We start from the raw sequence: 23,010 nt of genomic DNA on the forward strand, positions 1-23,010 counted from the left end.
AGACAAGTGAGAGGGAGGGGGAAAGAAGCAGGCTGGGTAGGACTCCTCTGAGGGAGTCTCAGTCAGCCCAGGAGGGGCTCAGGAGCAAAGATTGCTGGCTGGAGGGGTCCCACACAGGGGAGCAGATGCCAGGGCCTACCGTGTGTGGGGCACGGCCCTGCTCACACTGTCCGGCTTGGAGGTTGTGGGCCTGCTGCCCTGTGGCAGGCTGCCTCTTGAAGGGGGGACTGAGTGGCATATCTCCAGGACTGCCATAAGGAGTACCCAGATCCTTCGAGGGCTATTGGACACTGGGTCCAGAAACCCAAAGGCATTATGTTACAGTGGAGTGAGAGTGTGTGGGGCCAGGTAATGAATGTTCCGACCCAGGTCCATCTCTCAACAGGCCTGTCAGGCCCAGAGGCGTGCTGGGTGTCATCCTCTGGTTCCTGGATGTGGAATAGAAATATTAATATTGGGAACCAGCAGTTAGCATAATGGCTTAAACTCACGCCGGGCGCGTGTGCGTGCATGCCTAAGATCCCGAGAGGAGAATGGAGGAGAAGGGATTGTGGCGTGGCCATCCCCCCTGGGGGGTGATTTCTCACTTTCTGTCTCTCAGTCTCTCTCTGTCTGTCTGGCGAGCACACGCACCCTATAGCGAAAAACCTCTCCAAAAAGAAAAAAAAAGAAATATTAATATTTTGCAGTTGCAGAAACTTCATGTTGGTTCCTTGATCTGCAGAGTAGGAGCGATTGTGTTAGGATCGGCCAAGTGAAAGCCCTTGAAACTGCCTTTTCTCCCCCATCTTCCTCCCCACTGCCCCAACTCAGCTAAGATAATAAATCAAAATCAGTATTGCATTTATGGAGGACTGACAGATTTATGTCATCTTCAGAGACTTACAGTGGGAGTGGAGGGTCTTCATTGTCACTCTGTTGAATTTACTTGCCTGGCTCCTGCAAAACACATATGGATCGTAGTAGGTGACAGTGGATAACTTCAAACTCAACCAAGTAGTGGCCCCAAGTGCGGTTTCAGTGAAGGCTTGGCTATCTTTGCCAGCGCTGATTAATATCATCTTGGATATATGGGATGTGGCTGTCAATCTGACCGACACCCATTCATGGCCTTTTCCTAGGGCTGTGTTTATTTTCCCATTTTCTAGCCCAGTGTGAAGGGATCTGACCCTTCTGGACAGCCTATATGTAACCACGCTGGTCAGCTCTAGCAGCAGCATCGCAGGGGGCAGGTCTGTAGGGCAGAAAGTAGCAGGTACCTTGCAGCTTTGGTGGGATACGTGTGCACCACGGGGGAGGTGAACTGAAAGAGACAGGGGCTTGCTTGTCTCCACAGGCCCAGTGGACTGGGCATGCCAGGCCCTCTCCTCTAAAGTAAAGGGCAGGTTATTGCACTTCACCTTCCAGCACCAGGAAAGAAGCACGGCTCCTGGTGGGTCTCTTCTGGTTTGGAGGGGTGCATGCAGCACTTAAGAAGACTGCTTTGTTTCACTTACTGGGAGACACAGAAGACTGCTAGTTTAGAGCTGCTGTCACGTAAGCGATTGTACTTAGGATGGATGACTCACCAGACCCTTTGATCAAGAGGTATCTGTCACCATACGGAGATCACTGTGTGGAGTCTCTGGCAGGTTCTGCTAGGAGAGCCACAGTGCAGCTCCCGAGGGTGCTGGAACACGGCCATGCCATCTGCAACAGAGGAGGACTCCTGATGTGCCCCTGGGCATCTGACTAGGGGTCAGCGAATGACCAAGTGGCCATGACTCTCCATCACCAGTTGACGAACCACCCACCCACTCACAAGGGCAGGCATCCACTGTAAGACGGAAGTGGCACAGCAAGGACTGAGGTGCTGAGGTCCCGAAGATAGGACCAGGCTGCATGAACCTGTGGTCCAGAGCCCCACGCTCCGGACCACCACTGCACTCAGCTCTTCCTCAGCTCACACCTCGCGGGGGTTTACCTATAACCCACTGAGACACGCCGGGGTCTCTACCAGCCTGATATGCGGGTGCAAGCTGAAAATGAATGGCGGCCACGCCACGTGCCCCCCTGGGTGACCCTGAAAGACAGCAGGTGGGGTGTGGGCAGCACCTGGTCATGAGCTTTGTGTGAAGGGAAAACTGGCCTGCGAGAAGGGCCCAGGGACAGTGGTTTAGCTGGTGGGCCAGGAGTCTAGAAGGAGGAGAAAATCTGGAAGTTGGGGAGCAAGGAAGGCTAGGGAAAAGGCGTGGTGGTGGTGGGGGGCTGTGGGCGGGGCATGGAGTGGGATATTTGAGTCTCACGTGGACCACATCCAGTGCAGAAGAAACTCTAAACACCTGAGGGGACAGGACGACCCAGCCAGCCTCTGTCCTCGGCGCCCATGTGCTGAGGGAGTGGGTTCCTGGGTGGAGCTGTCATGGCGGCAGAGATGAAGCTACTCAAGAGCCCAAGAGTGTATGCTTCTCATCCGGGCCCCCACACTGCGGCCCTTCTCAGCGTCTGACCTGTCAGCACCTGAGACCAGCTCTGAGCTCCCCGTTTGGTAACATCCCTTTGAAGTGACCTGCCAGCCACGTTATCACAAGCTGCTTTCACTGGACCGCTCCCACCCCAGGAAGGGCAGTGAGTCATCCGGACCCATCGACTTGACCGGCTTGCATTTCCTACTGTCGGGGTCTGGGCCAAACCACTCTCCACTGGCTCACAAAATAGCTGGCCCCCTGGCCTGGGATGTTGAATAAGCATCCCCTGTGACAAACGATTCACTCTGCAGCCAAGGAGGTGTTGTCAGTGGGCCGTGACTGCGGGGTCTGCCGGTCCTACTATGGATTGCACCCCCTACAGCTGCCAGGGCAGAGGAGTGGTCTCTTAGTCCCACAGCTCCAGATGGCGCCCCATCACTACCTTCAGGATGAGATTTTTTTTTTTTAAAGAGAGATTTTTGCTATAGATTTTTGCATGTGCATGCACTTGCTGGAGAGACAGAGAGGGACAGAGAGACAGAGAAAAGAAATCATCCCCCAGGGGAAGGGCCACATGGAAATCCCCTCTCCTGTGCAGAAGAAACTCTAAACACCTGAGGGGACAGGACGACCCAGCCAGCCTCTGTCCTCGGCGCCCATGTGCTGAGGGAGTGGGTTCCTGGGTGGAGCTGTCATGGCGGCAGAGATGAAGCTACTCAAGAGCCCAAGAGTGTATGCTTCTCATCCGGGCCCCCACACTGCGGCCCTTCTCAGCGTCTGACCTGTCAGCACCTGAGACCAGCTCTGAGCTCCCCGTTTGGTAACATCCCTTTGAAGTGACCTGCCAGCCACGTTATCACAAGCTGCTTTCACTGGACCGCTCCCACCCCAGGAAGGGCAGTGAGTCATCCGGACCCATCGACTTGACCGGCTTGCATTTCCTACTGTCGGGGTCTGGGCCAAACCACTCTCCACTGGCTCACAAAATAGCTGGCCCCCTGGCCTGGGATGTTGAATAAGCATCACCTGTGACAAACGATTCACTCTGCAGCCAAGGAGGTGTTGTCAGTGGGCCGTGACTGCGGGGTCTGCCGGTCCTACTATGGATTGCACCCCCTACAGCTGCCAGGGCAGAGGAGTGGTCTCTTAGTCCCACAGCTCCAGATGGCGCCCCATCACTACCTTCAGGATGAGATTTTTTTTTTTTAAAGAGAGATTTTTGCTATAGATTTTTGCATGTGCATGCACTTGCTGGAGAGACAGAGAGGGACAGAGAGACAGAGAAAAGAAATCATCCCCCAGGGGAAGGGCCACATGGAAATCCCCTCTCCTCTGTTCTCCTCTCAGGACCTTGAGCACACACACACACACACACACACACACACACACACACGTGTCTGGCATGATTTTCAAGCTATCAGGTCTGGGACTCGAACCACAGGTGACCATGTAGGAGTCCAGCACCTTAACCATAATGCCTCCTGCTGGCCCAGGATTCCTTTCTTTCATCCAATTCCCACTTGTAGGAAGGAGCTGCTACCCTGGTCAGGGCAGTATGAGAACACTGAACCCCTACATCCCTGCCATCATATGTTCACACAGCAATGGTTCTGTGCTGTGAAAGGCGGGGTGTTTTCTGTGTTTCTTTCTCTCTGTCTCTCTCTGTCTGTCTGGCAAGCGCACATGCCCTATAGCAAAATCCTCTCAAAAACAAAAACAAAAACAAAAAACTGTGGTTGACTACATGGGAGTCCAGTGACATAACCATTACACCATCCGCCAGGGCAAGATCCTTAAACTCAGCAAACATGTGGTGCACCCAGCACAGAGGTGCACAGGAGAGGCTCTATTCGCTGTTGCTTCCGTGACTACATGGGGTGTTGTACCTCACATCTCTGCCTCTTCAGGCTTTGGGTGTATAGTGGTCCTGGGTCCACTGGGGACACAGTAGGCGCCCTACCACACCTAAAGCTGCAGTTGCTGCCTAGTCCCTTTGGGCTCCTTGCCAGTGGCTCAGCAGGCGCAGGGATGGAGGAGCAGGAAGGTAAAAACAGGAATGTTGCTATGTGAAGGTCACAGGGGGCATCTGTCTGACACTCCGGTGGTGCTCAGAGAAGACTCTTAGTACTCCCACCGCCTGTTCAACGGCGAACAGGAATACACAGCAACCACTGCCTGGCAAGGGTGTTCTTGCCAGGGCTCAGTCCCCTCAGGGGTGAGAGTCTGGATGACCCTCCTAGGCCAGACACCAGCCCAGCAGAGAATACAGGAGGGCAAGGAGGTGATGGCAAGGACCAGTTAAAGCCTCAGGATCGGCTGCGGCAATGGGGCCTCTAGTTAATTCCACTAACCCGTGTCTTGGAATTGTGACTGGCCATCCTGGAGAAGCTGCGTCTGGGTGGAGAAGACCTAACGGAGGAAGCAAGTGGGTCTAAGTGATGCAAGGGGCGGACTGCAGTGACACTCCGAGGGCCTGTCCAGAGCCCCTTTCCCTGGCCGGCGTGTGTGCATGTCAGCAGCTGTGAGGCTGACTGCTGGTGGCTCACAGTGTCCCCTCTTCTCTGTGCACTTGGTCTCAGCCAGTGGCGTTCCTTTCCTGGGAAGTCCCCCCCACCACCACCGCCACAGTGGGTGGCCCAGGCCGTGGCTGATTAATAAAGGGTTACAAAGGATGGATCCATTGCTTCAAGCCGGGACAACTCCGCAGCGCGGTTATTCTCAGGAGGCCCCTTGTCCTTAGATCAGAACTAGGCTGGACTTCGCCTGAGACCATGGCGCTGCTGGACCTCGTCCTTTCTCTCTTCTGCTCCCCCACTTCCTGAGAGCCTTCTCTGCAGCGCACCTGCATGCATTATGTGTCCTCCATCCCAGAGCAGGGAGATTCATGCAGACTGAAAGCGGTTGATGGTGCCAGGGGCTAAGGGGACAGGGAATAGGGAGTGACTACTTAGTGGGGGCAGGGTGATGAAGATGTTTTGGAATTTGATGAAGGTAGAGTTTATACAGCATCATGAGTATAATAAAAGCAACTGAAATAATCCACTTTAAAATGGTTCCTTTTTTTTTTTCTTTGTTTATTTGCCAGAGGTTGCTTGTGCTTACCAGAGAGACAGAGGGCAAAAGCACCCTCCTCCCTCATGAGGTGTGGTCACGCTGTAATCCCTTCCCCTCCATTTCTCCATCCTGTCGGATGGGCATGAAAGCACACGTGCCTGGCCTGTTTTCCAAGCTGTTGGGGCTGAGATTCAAATTGTGCAGTTGGGCATGTAGAATCGCGCTCTCTCAACCACTAGGCCTTAAAATGGTTAATTTTTTTACAATGTGAATTTCGCCGTGTACACACACACACACACACACACACACACACACACGCTCCACAACCACGGCAAGCTTCCTGTTTGCAGCAGGGCTGAGACTCAGCCTTCAGTGCAGTGGACAGTTGGATTCTTACCTGACCTCGGGCATAATAATTATTGAGCTGAGGCTGTTCTTGGATCTGGAAGTGCGGGGATTACTCACCCCGTCCAGGACCATGGCTTACCGGAGACTGTCCTCTGACAGGGCAGGGAGGACAAAACGAGGCTGCCTCAGCACATCCCTTGTGTCTTTCTTTCTCAGGGCTGGCTTTATAGGGGTCATGCTTCCTTCTGAATTTCATGGGAATACTCATCCCTGCTAAATCACTCACCTCTTTTTAAGCCCCAGGTTTCTTTACAAAGCCTTCGTTTATTAAGTTACAGAGGTTTGCTTCCCCGGAATCCAGGGGTTTCTTTTGTCCTCATGGGGAAGGGGAAGATGGGGTTGAATGTATTAGGATGTGAAAGCAAGAAGGGAACTTCAGGAAACTCCGTCACTGCTCAGGCCGCAGGAGGATGGCACCTTCTCGACAAGGCCTGGCCTTTCCATCTCATGGAGCCCCACCCCTTTTCCACGCCGCTCCCCTGCTCCATTTCCTATACTTTTTCTGTAACACAATCAATCGGAACTGACCTTATTTACATGCTGTTTACTTATTTATTGTCTGTTGCTTCCTCTCAAAGTCGGCCCCACGAGGCACGGACTACAGTTTCTGGCTTGCCGCTGTGTCTCTCTCACGCCCAGAGCTGTCTGCACACAGAGGTGCTCAGTGAGTGTTTACTGAGCCACGAACAACCCTTTCTAGGTCAATGCTTGTTTATCCACCCTTGGCATTGAAAAAAATTGCAGTGGGTCAGCCAAGTGGTGCAGTGGTTGAGGCTGTGGATCCCACACAGCAGCCTTCACAGTTTGAGTCCTAGATCCGGCAGCTTGAGAAACATGTTGGGCGTGTGTGTGTCTGTGTGTGTGCACATGCGTGTGCTCCTGAAATCCCAAGGGGAGAATGGAAGGGAACGGATTGCTGCATGGTCTTCCCCCCAGTGGTGCTTTCTCACGGTTCCAAGCTCTCTCTTGTTCTTCCTCTGTCTCTCTCCAGCAGGTAAATGCACCTTACAGCAAATTTTCAAAAATCTGTGATGAAGGAGCCCGCAGGTGGCATGGTGGTTAAAGGTGCTGGACTCCCACATGACTGCCCACAGTTCAAGTCCTGGACTGGTGGCCGCTTTCTCACTTTCCCTCTCTCTCTGTCTCTGATCAAACTGGAAAATAATAATAAATAAAAATAAATAAATAAATAAAGTTAAATAAAATAATTCTTAAAAAAATTTGTGGTCAAATATATATATATAAACGGACCATTTTAACTGTTTTAAGTGCCCACTTCAGTGGCATTAGGTACATTCACGTTGCTGGGCAGCCATCACCACCCCCCGCCCAGGTCTTTTCATCATCCTCCACCGAAACTCTGCGCGTGTTAAACACTCATTCCCCGCTCCGGCCCGCACCTCCAGCTCCTAGCAGCCACCACCTAAACGTCTGTCTATGAATTTGACTACTCTCGGGACCTCCTGTAAATTCTGGGTTGTTGGAAAGGTCATGATGCATTTTTGCATAGGAAAATACAGCCATGACTCTTCCAACAATCCAGTCGAATCACACAACAGCTGCCCTTCCGTAACTATGTTCTCTCGTCTAGCGTAATGTCGTTAAGGTTCATCCACGGTGCCGTATTTGTCAGAATGTCCTTTCTTTCCAAAGCTGGATAATATTCCATCGTACGTCTATACCACATTCACCCCTTGCTTTTTTATGGTTGAGTAATATAGCTTCATTTATTTTAAACTTCCTTAATGAGAGACTTTTTTTTTTTCCCCTAGAGGGCACACGTGCTTGCCAGAGAGAGGCAGAGAGAGAGAAGAAAATAAGGAAGCACTCCATGGTGGGTGATCATGATGCACGCCCTCTCCTCCAGCTCTCCTTTCAGGACGCATGCGCGCGTATGCATCAGGCACGGTTTCTAAGTCCCCGGGGCCGGCACTTGCACCCGGCAGTTAGCCACGTGGGATCCAGCCACCGTAACCACCACGCTGCCGCCTGTCAGTGAGGGACATTGAAAATTTTCCTATTTGCCAACAATGCAGAAAAACATTCCCTTTAATGTATCTTTTATATACTCATGCTACTATTTCTTTAGGGTACCTTCCTTCTTAAAGACAGGAGCTTTTCAAACAAAATTTTTTATTTATTAAAAAATGTTTGGGGAACCAGCAGTTAGTGTAATGGCTATGTCGCTGGACTCCCACGTAGTCGACCGCGGTTCGCGTCCCGGACCCGGTGGCTTAAAACCCACGCCGGGCGCGTGTGCGTGTGTGCCCAAGATCCCGAGAGGAGAATGGAGGAGAAGGGATTGCGGCGTGGCCATCCCCTCTGGGGGGGTGATTTCTCGCTTTCTGTCTCTCTGTCTCTCTCTCTGTCTGTCTGGCGAGCGCACGCGCCCTATAGTGAAAAACCTCTCCAAAAAAAAAAAAAAAAAGTTTGTATTTTTTTTTCCCATGGGAAAGTGAGAGAAAGAGAGAGGGCCAGAGAGAATGAGAGAGAGAGAGACATCCCTCACCCCAACAGGGTCTTATCATGCCTCAGTTCCCTCCCCCCAGCCCCTCCAGCTACTCAGGATTGTAGGTGCACCTGCCACGACTGACTCAGAATCTGACCTGTGGTCAGCCAGGGGCTCCCAGCACTGCACTCCCAGGAGCTGCACCTCACAGAGGCTAGATCGAGACAGCGACTCGCCGTGTGGCAATCCTACTGCCTCAGCCACCAGTTAGGACAACAGGTGTGCGCAACCATGAGACAAAAAATAATTTCTATTTATTTCTTTGTTGTTTTTATAATTCGCCACAGCGTGTGTGCACTTGCCAGAGAGGGACAGAGAAAGAGAGAGAGAGGAGAGAGAGAGAAAAAGTGAGAAAGCAATTCTGAGGGGCGATGGTTACGCTGCAATTCCTTCTCCATCTCTTCCTCCTTTCGAGATTTTGGCATGCACACATGCCTGGTATGTTTTCTTTTCTTTCTTCTTTTTTTAAAAAATATTTATTTACTTTTATTCATTCATTCATTTTATTTTGATTTGACCAGAGAGAGACACAGAGAGAAAGAGAAGGAAAGTGAGAAAGCAAGCCACCAGGTCCAGGACTCAAACCGTGGTTAGCCATGTGGGAGTGTCCAGTGTTTTAACCACCACGCCTTCTAAGCCACTGAGTCTGGAACTCAAACTGCAGCTGGTTCTGTGGGATCCGGCCACCTTAACCACCATGCCGCCTGCTGGCTTACTGGCTCTTTTTTAGACAGGGCGGGCCAGCCTCAAGCTTGCAACCCTCCAGCCTCAGCCTCCCATTTGGGGACTAGAGGCACATGCCACCAAGCTCAACTTTTGGACTGAGAATAGGCCCAGGAGTAGAACTCAGGCCTTCCATGTGGTTCCAGCTTACAGAGTACAGTGGTGCACGCTGCCATGGCTGAACCTGGAGGGTCATGGAGTAGCATTCAGACAATTTTAGATAGCAACAGATTCTTCTCCCAATAGGTTATACCCGACCCTGTTTGCAGCAAGGGTTCGAGCATGTCCTTTTCCACACACAGTAAGTTTCCATTTTTATTTTTTTAAATAATCATTTTATTTACCTTTATTTATTTATTATTATTATTATTTTTTAATTTGACCAGAAAGGGACAGAGCGAGAGTGTGAGAGAGAGAGAGAGAGAGAGAGTGTGTGTGTGTGTGTGTGAGAGAGAGAGAGAGAGAGAAAGTGAGAAAGCAAGTTTCCAGGTCCGGGACTCAAACCATGGTCAGCCATGTGGGAGTCCAGCATGCTTAACCACCATGCCACCTGCCGGCCCCCAAGTTTCTATTTTTAAAATTTTTGCCAAGCTGGAACCAGCAGATGGCATAATGGTTACATCACTGGACTCCCACATAGTCGACTACTGTTCATGTCCTGGACTTGGTGACTTAAAAAATTCACGCCAGGCACGTGTGTGTGTGCACACACGTGCTCAAAATCCAGAGAGGAGAATGAAGGAGTAAGGATTGTGGTGTGACCCTCTCCCCTGAAGGGTGATTTCTCGCTTTCTGTCTCTCTGTCTCTCTGGAGAGCACACTATAGCAAAAAATATCACTCTAAAAAAATCTTTTTGTGCAAAGCTGGAGAATTAAATATGATTATCTCATTATTTTAAATTTGCATTTCCTTCAGAATTATTGAGATGGAACAAATATTTATTTTAGTTTTGTTTTTGTTTAGATTTTTGTCATAGGGTGCATGTACTCACTGGAGAGAGACGGAGTGACAGATAAAGAGAAGGTGAGAAATCTTCCCTCAGGGAGGATAGCCATGTCACAAATTCTTCTTCTCCACTCAGGATTTTGGGAATTCACACACAGATACACACACACACACATACACACACACACACACACACGACTGCCATGTTTTTTAAGCCTCCAGGTTAGGGACTTGAACTCCAGAGTCAGCCATGTGGAAATCAGTGCCTTAACTACCATACCACCTGCTGGTCCATGTTTGTTGGTTATTTATATACATATTTTTATTATGGATTTAAAATTTTTATCCTTTGTTCATTTCCTATTTTTGTCTTCTATTTTATTCTAAGATGTCCCTACATATTTCCCTCACAATACCTTACTGCAATTCAAATATCTTTTCCTAATCTGTAGTTTGTTTTCTCACTTTATTTATGGTGTCCATTGTTGAATGAAAATACTAAATTCTAGTGTGGTCACATTTATCAATCTTTTCCTTTATGACATGCTTTTCATATCTTGCATAAGAATCCTTCTCCTATGCAGAGATCATAAGTAGGTGCTCCTATGTTTTCTGCTTATAGAAGTTTTAAAATTTTGCTTTTAATCTTTGGAACTTTTTTTTAAGAATTATTTAATTTTATTTATTTATTCATTTATTTTAATTTGACTAGAGAGAGACACAGAGAGAGAGGGAAAGTGAGAAAGCAAGCCACTGGGTCTGGGACTTGAACCATGGTTGGCCATGTGGGAATGTCCAGCACCTTAACTACCATGCCACCTGCTGGTCCCAATATCTGGAACTTTTATATACTTCAAAAATTTCTTCGTATGGTGCTATCTTAGGTTTGGTTTTCCCAGAAGCATATCCCGAGATAAGGATCTGGGCTCAAGCAGTAAGAAGGAAGAGGAAGGAAGCCGAGGGAAGGGCACATTGATGAGCAGGCACCACACTGGCAACTGGTGCTCAGCCCACCGAGAACCCCGGGGAGTTGGTGGAGAACATGCCTCATGGTTGTCCCTCTTGAGGGGACAGGAAGTAGTCAATCAGCCTTCAGCTCCTGCCCATGAACTTCCAGCCACTCTTCTTGCAGGGTGAACGGAAGCTCTTGGATTCCCAGGCTTGGACTAAGCTCTTGGACTAAGTCAGGGGCGTGTCCAGAGCCCCCCTCTATTTACTATCATGTGAGACTGGAACTCGATTTGTTTTGTTCCACGTGGACAACCAGTTGACCCAGAACAATTTCTCTGATCCATTTATCTTCTTATTGATTTTATTAAATCAGATTTCTGGGTTCAGTATTTTAGGTGTATGTGTCCATCTCTGTATTACTATTACATCATTTTCATTGTCTTAGCTTTAAAATTTCTGACCCTTGAGAGGGAACCCCGCTCCCCCTTACCCTGACTTCTTGATCTTCTTTGGAAATGCTTTGGCTATTCTTGGCCCTTTGCTTTTTGCATTTGCATTTGGGGATTATATTGTTCAGTTCTCTGAGAAGCCCCATTCAAAATTTGATTGGGACTGCATTAACTTTATAGATTAATTTAGGAAGGATTGTTACATTTATGATGTTGAGTCTTTCTACCCATGAACACGCTATATATCTTTATTTATTTATGGCTTCTGCATTTCACAGCAATGTTTTGTAATTTCCTCCATAAAGGTCTTGCCCATCACCGTCTCTCTCAATCTCAATTCCTGATGGTTTTTGCAGCCATTGTAAAGGATGCTTTCTTATGTTTTCTAATCAGATGGGCATAGGAATATTACTCATTTTTTAAAAAGAATTATTTTACTCTATTTATGTATGTATGTATTTTAATTTGACCAGAGAGGGACAGAGCAAAAGAGAGAGAAAGAGAAAGTGAGAAAGCAAGCCACCAGGTCTGGGACTCAAACCATGGTCAGCCATGTGGGAGTCCAGCACCCTCAAATACCATGCCAGCATTTTTTACAGTCTACATTGATCTTGTAATCCAGCAACCCTGCTGGACATTTATTACTTTTCAAAGTTTGTAGAAACTCTTGAATTTTCTCTGTAGACAATAAAATGTACATGAGATAAGTATTTTATATTAATTTGAAACTTTGTATGCAGTTTTTAGTATTTAACCTTTATTGGTATAAAGTTGCTCATCCTCTTCTCTGTGATTTTAAAACCCCTTGCTGTATCAATAGCTATGATCTCTTCTTAGTACCTAAAGTTTATGCTTTCAGCCTTTGAATTGATTGGACTTGCTAGAAGTTTATTTTTTTACTGGTCTTTTTAAGGAATCAGCTTTGAGTTGATTGTTGAGAATTTTAGGGAATCCAATAAATGTGGTCTTTCTTTCTTATTGAATTTATATATTATTGGAGAAGTAAGAGGAAAGGGGAAGCACCTGGGAGACCAAAAGATCATCTTTGATACTGACAAGGTTGATGCAGGAGAACGAAACAGACACAAAAACAAAGACTTCCAGGTCTGAACCCCCAGTGAGACAGACTCAGACACCCAGTCACACAGGGCTGGGAAAACAACCCAACTTGTCCTGGGAAACAGTGTGTGTGTGTGTGTGTGTGTGTGTTTTGGTTTTAATAATATTATTATTTTTAATTTAACCAGAGAGAGAAAGTGAGAGAGCAAGGCACCGGCACCAGGTCTGGGATACAAACTGGTCTGCTATGTTGGAATCCATTGCCTTAACCATCATGCCACCTGCCAATCCCTGGGAAATGGTTTTTCTGGGCTATTTACTCTGTGAGCAGGAAAAATAGAGAACACCTTCTTAGCTGGAGTGGGGAGAGAGAGAGAAGAGGAAAAGAGAAAAGCAGAGGGGCACGCTCAGTTTCTCTGGACAGTCAGGGAATCACTCCTGACCTCCACTGGAGATGAGGCAGAGGAATGAGAGGAGAGGGGCCCGCTGTATTCCTGCCCCGCCTTGGAAGGACTGGGGAATAACAGTCACCCTGACACTAATTGCCTCTAATACTCAGAAGTTTTTATTTCAGGACCAGGTGGTACAGTGGTAATGTAGCTATACCCACATGGGAAAGGCCCTCGGTTCACCTCCTGGGGACTCCCTGAGTACGCTGCCTTTCTCTCTGTGTCTTCTCTGTCTTTCTGCCATGGAAGAAGTAAATCAGTAAACCTCTTTTTTTTTTTTTTTTTTTTTGAGAGATTTTCGCTTTAGGGCGCGTGTGCTCACCAGACAGACAGAGAGAGACATAGAGACAGAAAGCGAGAAATCACCCCCGAGGGGGGATGGCCATGCCGCAATCCCTTCTCCTCCATTCTTCTCTTGGGATCTTGGGCATGCACACACACGTGCCCGGTGTGAGTTTAAGCCACCGGGTCCGGGATGCGAACCACGGTCGACTACATGGGAGTCCAGTGATATAGCCATTACTCTAACTGCTGGTCCCAATCAGTAAACTTTTTAAAACTTGCCTATTTCATTAGGTTTTCTTTAACCATTCGTATTTAATTCCCTCTACTTTGCTTTACTTTCTCTTTAATATTTTTCTAGCTTTTGAGTTGAATGCATTAGTCTTTGTTTCAATCTTCATTGGTTTTAAAAATATAATACAGCCAAGGGTAAATTTAGAACTAAGTACCTATGCACTTGCATGGCATCCCACAAGGTTTGAAAAGTAATACCTTTGTAGACATCTAACTCTAAATATTTTGTCATTTATTTGCAGGTTTCTTATAATCTATAGTTATCCAAGCCTAGCTTTCTAGTTCTAAATGAGTAGGGTTAATATTTTTAAAATTGTGGCTTTCCAGTTTAACCGCATTGTGCTCAGAGATAAGACATGCATTCTTCAACCTTTTTTTGCAGGACTTTCTCTGTGTCCTTGCAAATGGTCATTTTTTAATATACATCAGGGTGTGCTCAAAAATCATGAATATTGTTTATTTGTTGTGTGTGTGGTTCTTTGTGAAGTAGATTAACTTTGTGAATTATGTTGTTTGGAAATGATAAATTATTTAAAAATTTTTTTAATCTGCCTGATCCATTAGTTTCTGATAGGTCAATATTTTCTTCCGTGCCTGTGGCTTTTCAATTTCTCCTTATAAATGAATCCGTTTTTGCTTTGTGTATATTGAAGCTTGTGAGGCACATGCACATTCATGATTTTGAGAATAGTACACTTTATCATTATGTTGTATATTTATTTATGGCTAATAAAGCTTTTTGCCACAAATTCTTAATTTAATGTTGCCAGGTCAGTTATCACAGGTTAGTCTCTGTCTGGTGTGGCAGAGGCTTCTAGGTAACATCCAGTATTAATTTCCTTCTTCTTTCTCAGTAGCACACCCAAATTGCTTTTGTGGTGAAAAAGCACTTGGCTAATGATTACGTTAAGCAGCCTTGTTTACAGCAGAGTGTGGCCCTGTGACTAGGTGCTAACCCCTGAGATGTTGGCAGGACGAGAAGGCTACTTGGAAAGGTCAACCCAGCGAAGAGAGCAATCTTACGTTCTCTCCTTCTTCCCTTTCTGGTATCTACCTGGAATGCTGATTGGATGGCTGGAACTCTAGCAGCTATCTTAGAACATGAGATTGCCTTGATAAGAGAATGAAGTACTAGAAGAGTGGAACAGAAAGAAGATGCTGGATTTTTGTTTACAGTGGAGCTGTTCTCTTTTTCCTATATGGCCTTCAAGCACAATTTTTAATGTGTGTGAGAAAGGTAAAGCCGCTGCTTTTTTTGTCTTTCGTGTACAGTCAAAACTAATTTTAATATAGCAGATGTCTGTGTGGGTGTATGCCTGCCTCTATTTTCAAATTTTTTGGTGGCTTGCTTTAGCTCTATCTGTTCACATATTTTGAATGTATAGTAAATCCTTTGTTTAATCACACATATATTAACAATTTTTTAATAAACGCCAATTTGTGAATATTCTCTAAGTAATTTTGTGAGCATTTAGCATTGTGCCTAGGACATAGTAGGCGCTCACTAAGTATTTGTTGAATGATGAATGAATAAATATGCTACAAACATTTTCTTCCATTTGTCATTTGTCTTTTGACCACAATTATAATGTGTTTGCTATACTGAAATGAAAGCGTTTTATGTAGTCATAAATGCGAGGCTTTGCCTTTTTTGGCTTCTGGTTGTGTGTTTTATGCCTAGAGGGGATCTACTTGCCCCAGACTTATAAGTTCATCCTCCTGTGTTTTATATGACTGCTGTATGAAGGGACTTCAAAAAGCTCGAGAAAAGAGGGAACTAAAGTACAAGTTTATTTTGGTGCAACAAAAATTAAAATCCATTCATAGTTTTATTTTCTTTTTAAAAAATTATTTAGTTCGTATTTATCACTGCTATTATTTTTTTCATTTGCTACAGGGCTCATGTGCTCACTAGAGAGAGAGAGAGGAAGAGAAAGAGAAGGAAAGTGGGAAAGAAGCCACTGGGTCGGGGATTTGAACCATGGTTGGCCATGTGGGAGTCCAGTATCTCATCTACCACGCCACCTGCTGGCCCCCATAGTTTTTTCAAAGTATGCATTTGCCATGAATTTTTTTTTTGGGTAAATTTTTAAAAAATATGTTTATTTTCTATTACATATTTCACATAGAACGCTTCAAGAAAGAAATTAATTACAAGGATTTCAAAATGTACTCCCTGGATTGAATAAATATCCTTTATAACTGTACCTAGTCAATATCTAGAGATGTATGTAGACCCTAAGTCAGCTAAAAAATAAGTAAAATAATCTTGTAAGCTATAACCCTCAAGAAGGGGACCAGGCATATCAGTGAAGTCACTGTGCCACTGCTTGCTTGTTTGTTTGTTTGTTTGTTTGTTTGTTTGTTTTTTGAGAGTTTTTTGCTATAGGGCATGCACTCGCCAGAAAGAGAGAGAAACAGAGAGACAGAAAGTGAGAAATCACCCCCCCCCGGGGGGGATGGCCACACCGCAATCCCTTCTCCATTCTCCTCTCAGGATCTTGGACACACATGCACACGCACCCAGCGTGAGTTTAAGCCACCGGGTCCGGGACTCGAACTGCAGTGTTGACTACATGGGAGTCCAGCGACACAGGCATTACGCGAACTGCTGGTCCTGCCACTGTTTTTTAACATGATTCACGTTGTTTCAGTCACATGAACATCCATTGCGAGAAATAGACCGCTGATGTTCACAACATAAAACTATAATCTTTGTTACTTTAAAAGAAAATTCAGTTTAATACAAAGAAATGAAAGAAGATTCAGGACCCTTGATCAGAAGCGTTTGATGCTTGTTGTATTACTTTGGTGTCGACAAATGTTCTAGTAAGGCTAAGAAAGAAGAGTTTCCTTTATCCACTGAAGACGTGGCCTAAGGTACGTGTGAACTAGGCAGGATGTAAAAGCTAGCTCGCCGTCAGGATGTTACCGATACAGTGTTCATAACAGCGCTGGCATTTTAAAAGCCTTAGCCAGAGTTACAAAAACAAAATATTTAGAATAACCGTTATGAATATAAGCATAACATTTTTTTTTTTTTTGCCTTCTATAGATTTTGAAACGCTAAAAACGGGTTCTTTCCAGGTGAGAGCAGCTGCAGGCCCACGGGGCATCATCTGATTTACCTTCTCAAGATACTCTTTGGAAGCAGTCAGACTTGGCTTGATTGTGGGATCTTCTGGTGTCCAATTTGCTGGGCGGTCTTCTCCATGGCTTTCCACAAACCAGAATACCTTCACCAAGCGGAGGGTCTCCTCCACACTTTGGCTCCCTGGAAGGTCAGCAACACTCAGACGCTTGTTGACCTCACTGGGGTGAATTACGAAGACTTCATTGTAACAAGAGCAGGACCTTCTAACAGCACACCATCGTCTTGAGAACTGTGTTTAGTTGAATCGGACAAGAGTGCCATGGTCACGGGGACAAACCACCATTCCTCCTTGGTGTATTTATCCGGGCAAGATGGCTACAGTGGGAGTCCACTGAAATTGCAACAACTTCACAGTTCATGACATGAAATTCATTCGCTTGGTCACTGAAAGCAATCATTTCTGTAGGATGCACAAAGGTGAAATCCGAAGGAAAGAAGAAAAGCCCCAAATAGTTCCCCTTATAGTCATCTTTGAACTCTCCTTTGACAACAGCTGTACTTGTAAAACAGGGCCCATGCTGGGTGGCAGCAGGAGCCTGGGATGAGGAACTGTGTGAAAGGCAAACTTTGCTTGCCCAGAACCAGACCCGATAGGTTTGTCAAGCAAGTCCTTCCAGAAGCAGCAGGCCTCAGGACTGCAGAGGCAGAAATGCCCCAAGGAAGGGACTCACACGTCGGCAGTCATCTTCAGTGCACGCGGACCCGCAGGGCAGGCAGGGGCACAAGTGCCATGGACTTTTTGAAAACCCCACCTAGAGATGACTAAGTAAATGTGTAAATATTGAATTTATGAGAAGTTTTGGGTATGACGGGAGGTGGACATGTAATTTGGTTTCCTTCCAAATGGGTAGCTAATTGCATTAACATTGTCACTGAGTAATGCATCCTTTACCAGTGATTTGAGATACTCATAGATTAACCCAGCTGGCTTGGTTGGTGTTGCTGGGGAGAATCAGTAACCACCCTTACTCAGATAAATCTTCTGCTCAGTGACCCCCGAAGTGCACTGTGAAATGTGTCCATGCGAGAAACAATTTGCTTGGCTGCAAATGTCGGTCTGCTTTTCCACCCGATGGCTGGAGCTGCTCTGTGGAGACTGCCCTCTGCTGATCATTTACACAGGTCACCAGGGGCCTCTTCCACAAACCAGAATACCTTCACCAAGCGGAGGGTCTCCTCCACACTTTGGCTCCCTGGAAGGTCAGCAACACTCAGACGCTTGTTGACCTCACTGGGGTGAATTACGAAGACTTCATTGTAACAAGAGCAGGACCTTCTAACAGCACACCATCGTCTTGAGAACTGTGTTTAGTTGAATCGGACAAGAGTGCCATGGTCACGGGGACAAACCACCATTCCTCCTTGGTGTATTTATCCGGGCAAGATGGCTACAGTGGGAGTCCACTGAAATTGCAACAACTTCACAGTTCATGACATGAAATTCATTCGCTTGGTCACTGAAAGCAATCATTTCTGTAGGATGCACAAAGGTGAAATCCGAAGGAAAGAAGAAAAGCCCCAAATAGTTCCCCTTATAGTCATCTTTGAACTCTCCTTTGACAACAGCTGTACTTGTAAAACAGGGCCCATGCTGGGTGGCAGCAGGAGCCTGGGATGAGGAACTGTGTGAAAGGCAAACTTTGCTTGCCCAGAACCAGACCCGATAGGTTTGTCAAGCAAGTCCTTCCAGAAGCAGCAGGCCTCAGGACTGCAGAGGCAGAAATGCCCCAAGGAAGGGACTCACACGTCGGCAGTCATCTTCAGTGCACGCGGACCCGCAGGGCAGGCAGGGGCACAAGTGCCATGGACTTTTTGAAAACCCCACCTAGAGATGACTAAGTAAATGTGTAAATATTGAATTTATGAGAAGTTTTGGGTATGACGGGAGGTGGACATGTAATTTGGTTTCCTTCCAAATGGGTAGCTAATTGCATTAACATTGTCACTGAGTAATGCATCCTTTACCAGTGATTTGAGATACTCATAGATTAACCCAGCTGGCTTGGTTGGTGTTGCTGGGGAGAATCAGTAACCACCCTTACTCAGATAAATCTTCTGCTCAGTGACCCCCGAAGTGCACTGTGAAATGTGTCCATGCGAGAAACAATTTGCTTGGCTGCAAATGTCGGTCTGCTTTTCCACCCGATGGCTGGAGCTGCTCTGTGGAGACTGCCCTCTGCTGATCATTTACACAGGTCACCAGGGGCCTCCCGTTCGGTGTCCTTTCTACGAACCCCACCGCATTCTCAATCTGCAGGCCTCCGGTACACAGTCTTGTTCCTGCCTAGTCTTTGATGGTGGCAAAATATTCGGTCTTTGTCCCCAGTTCCCGGCACAGAGATCCTAAATCTCTTGGACATTTCCAAGTGACAAGAGTGACAGAAGTGTGTCTTTTTCTAATAAAGTGACTGTCAGCAGGTCCCTAAATAGCTTTAGGGGGCTGGTTGGTTAAAAAAAGAAAAACAAAACAAAAAAAACTATCTTTCCAACGTCCAACTTCCAAGAGGCAGAGCGGGCGAGTTAATAACTGATCATGATGGGCCAGCAGGTGGCATGGAGGTTAAGGCTCTGGATCCTGTATGAGCAGCTCTGAGGTCTGAGTCCCAGATCTGGCAGCTTGAAAATCACACCAGGTGTGTGTGCTAAATCCTGAGAGGAGAATGGAGGAAAAGGGATTGCAGTGTGGACATCTCCCATCATGGGGGTGATTTCTCACTTTTTCATCTCTATCTCCAGTAAGCACAACAACCTTCAGCAAAATTTTTTTTAAAAGGTGACTTTATAACAAAATGTCCATGAAAGTCCCTAAAAGATGAGGTCTGGGGAGCTTCCGGGTTGGTGAGCACATGGGAACGCTAGGAGGATGGTGCCCCCAGAGAGGCGTGGGTGCTCTGCCCTTCCTCAGCGCTTGTCCTGTGCGTCTCTTCCATTTGGCTGCTCCTGAGTCGTAAACCGATAAACCCAGTAAACGGAGTTTCTGAGTTCTGGGAGCCATTCCAGCCAATCGCTGAGCCCGAGCAGGGCGCGGTGGGAACCCTGATTCAGAGCAAGCTGGTCTTCTGGGTCAGTGTGGCCCACCCTTCTGACTGTCCTTCCTTCAAGGCACAGTTGACACCCAGGTGTTCCCATCGGGGTTCCGTCTAGCGGGAGGATTTCCCTTCTCCACTGTCCCCCAGGGCCTCCCCAGCTGGGTTGTAACACCATATCAGCTCACAAAGCAGACTCGGGGTTCATTTTTCTCAGCTGCTGGGCAGGGTGCCCAACCTTTCCACACTCGTCCTGCAGGCGTGTGCATACAATCCCTGGGCGAGTACTGCAAATAGGCTATTTCCTTGGCAGGCTCGCACCATCGACTTCGTCAGCATGGTTCTGAGCACATAGTAGGTGCTCATGCAATGAATGCCATGTCAATGCAGCGCACCCTTTGCAGCTGCAGGGAACAGGCACGCTCAGGGGAGGACATAGTCTCCCTCCTGAGGACCTGATTTATGCCATCAGTCCCTGCAGCCTGGCTTCATCACGACACTTACATCTGAGCAGGAAGGTCACCATCACCGTTGAACTGGCCCTAGCATGGCGGGGGTGGGAGTGAGTCTTCCTACAAATGGGCGGGCTTCAGGCGACTTGGACTGATGTGGGCTCAGGGTGATCAGGGCTGTCTGACCCAGCAAGGAGCGGGAGCCACGCTGTGCTCCTGCTACCTGGCCAGCCCTCTCAGGCACCCGTGTGCCTTTGCCCTGCCTTCGTGTCTCTAACTGGGCTTTCGTCTGCAGCCAGGGCGAGCGTCTGCTATGAGTGAACCACGTCCCTCCCAAAAAGGCACATGGAAGCCTTTAGTATCTGCGTGTGTGACCTTGTTTGGAAATATAGTAGCTCCTCCTTATCTGCTGGGATCCTTCCCAAAAATTCGCAGTCGCACTGCACTGTAGGTACTGTGTCCTACGATTTCTAAGCTAGGCCCAGTAAGAGATGAGCAAAACGTAATATAAAAGATTATGATAATAACAAATACATTAAATTAATTTTTTTAAAAGGGAAAAAAAGATCTGATAATAAACTAGAAGCACGGCAAGAGCGATAACATATCCTGCCACGAACATCAGTGACGGTGCTCTCCCTCCCTCTCCCTCCCTCTCCCTCCCTCACCCTCTCTCTCTCTCTCTCTCACACTCTCTTCTTATGATGAAGAAGGGACCAAGTGGGACAGTGTGAGATTTCTTCCCGTCACTCAGAACGGGGTGTGAGTCAAAACGTATGAATTGCTTTTTCCAGAATTTTCACTGGTATGTTTAGACTGCAGTTGACTAAGGGTAACTAAAACCGCGGTGTGTGAAGTCGTGGGGAAGGGGGACGATGCAGGCGGGGCCTTTGCAGATGTCGTCAAGTTAAGGTGAGGCCGTGAGGGTGGCCCCTAACGCAGTAGGACTGTGTCCTTATAAAAGGGGGCGTGCAGGCATAGAGACGTGAAGGAGGGTGGCGTGTGAAGTGGAGGGCAGAGTTGGGGTTGGGGCCGTTCCGAGCCAAGAAGTGTCAGACTCAGTACCCTCCAGGCTGGGAGAGAGGCACAGTGTGGAGCGGCCCTCACGGCTCTCACGGCCCTCAGGGGCCCACCCTGCCAGCATCTGGATTTCAAACTTCGGCCTTCAGCACAGTGAGATGGTAAATTTCTGTGATTTCAAACCACTTAGTCTGTAAGGGTTTCCAGCCCCAGGAAACAAACACAACATCTGTCACAACTACAATGCTCAGGAGGTCCTTCCCTGAGGCCACTGCTCACCCTGAAGTCTCCTTCCTCACCACCCCCCCCATCCTGTGTTTGGATTTCTTTTTAAAAATTGATTTATGGTACAGAGTGTGCTCGCACAGAGGAAAGACAGAGAAAGAGAGAAGCTGCCTGGCAGGGGCTTGTGCTCCTCCCCAGTCCTCTGGCCCATCAGGATCTTGGGCCCTGGAGCAAGCATCTGGCGGGTTTCAAGTCCTCTGGGATGGGTATTGAAGTGGGTCAGTCATGTGGCTTCCTGCACTGCAGTCGTGTTCACCGTGAATTGCACCACCAGACTGGGCAGATGTTCAGGTTTTTCCTTTCAGAGACAAACGAGTCAAGTGCACAGTAAGGCGGTGGCTGGGTGTGGACCGGCAGTGGGTGGGGTGCCCCCTCCACAGACTGCTGCGCACACCTGCAGCCATGCCTGGGTCCCTTTGTGTTCCCGAGGTTGGTGCAGCTGTGGACGGGGCTCAGCTAAGGACTGATGGCCAAGAGCAAAGGACTGGGGACAGGGCCCTGCCTACTTTTCCTATTTCTTTTTGGAGAGGTTTTCGCTATAGGGCACGTGCACTCGCCAGAAAGACAGAGAGAGACAGAGACAGAAAGCGAGAAATCATCACCGCAGGGGGGGTGGTCACGCCGGAATCCCTTCTCCTCTTGGGATCTTGGGCATGCATGCACATGCGCCTGGCATGAGTTTAAGCCACCGGGTCTGGGACTCGTACCACGGTCGACTACATGGAGTCCAGCGACATAGTCATTACGCTAACTGCTGGTTCCTTTTTTGTCCTGTTCAAAATGTCAGATCTTAGAACCTGACTGCTCCAACTCCAGGCAGATGTAACTGAAGGTACTGGGAGTGCAATTTTATCAATTCTCTCCTTATTCACATTAAGAAAATTCCCTAGATTACAAATTCAAGTAGGCAGTAGGAAAATGACATTCACTGTTGAGAAAATGTAAAGGCTTTGTTTAGTAAATCCATTAAAGCACAGTAGAATTGGAGGATAAATCCTATTTTCCCTGAACTAGTAGGATCGGGAGGAAATGGAGAGAGATTGAATCCTTTGATCCTGAAATGCCCCACAGCATGATTCTCAAACCTAGTTCAGAGTAAGATTTGTTGGGGCCCAGGCTCGTGTGTGCTGGTAAGACCCTGGGAAGACACCACTGCTCCACAGGCTGAGGCCAGAGGAGCCCTCTGAAAGCCGGGTACAGCGGCGCAAACTACCTGGGAAGCTAAGGGAGGAGGATCTCCAGCTTGAAGCCGGCCTGGGTGACATAGCAAAACCCTGTCTGAAAGAGCTGGGCAGGCGAGGTGGCACCCGACCGTAGGTACTACTTCTGGGAAGACTGAGACAGGTGGATCATCACTAGATGAGACCTTGTCTTAAACAAAAACGAAATCCCAAAACGATTTGTTGGAAGAGAGAGGTGGGAATAAAGAGATTGCTTTTGCTTTTTTCCTCTCAAAATAATGTTTTCTTTCTTTTTTTTTTTTTTTTTTTTTTTTAAGATTT

The 23,010-nt window shown here is 47.4% G+C and overlaps 2 pseudogenes; both read right to left on the minus strand.

The window, feature by feature from the left end:
- Positions 1-5,329: 5,329 nt before the first annotated feature.
- Positions 5,330-17,839, minus strand: LOC102473396 (thioredoxin-dependent peroxide reductase, mitochondrial-like; annotated as a pseudogene).
- LOC102473805 (thioredoxin-dependent peroxide reductase, mitochondrial pseudogene) overlaps positions 17,836-23,010 on the minus strand; it is a 48,255-nt pseudogene continuing 43,080 nt past the window's right edge.

This window comes from Tupaia chinensis, unplaced genomic scaffold, assembly GCF_000334495.1.
Source record: "Tupaia chinensis unplaced genomic scaffold, TupChi_1.0 Scaffold000273_1, whole genome shotgun sequence".
Classification (NCBI taxonomy): Eukaryota; Metazoa; Chordata; class Mammalia; order Scandentia; family Tupaiidae; genus Tupaia; species Tupaia belangeri.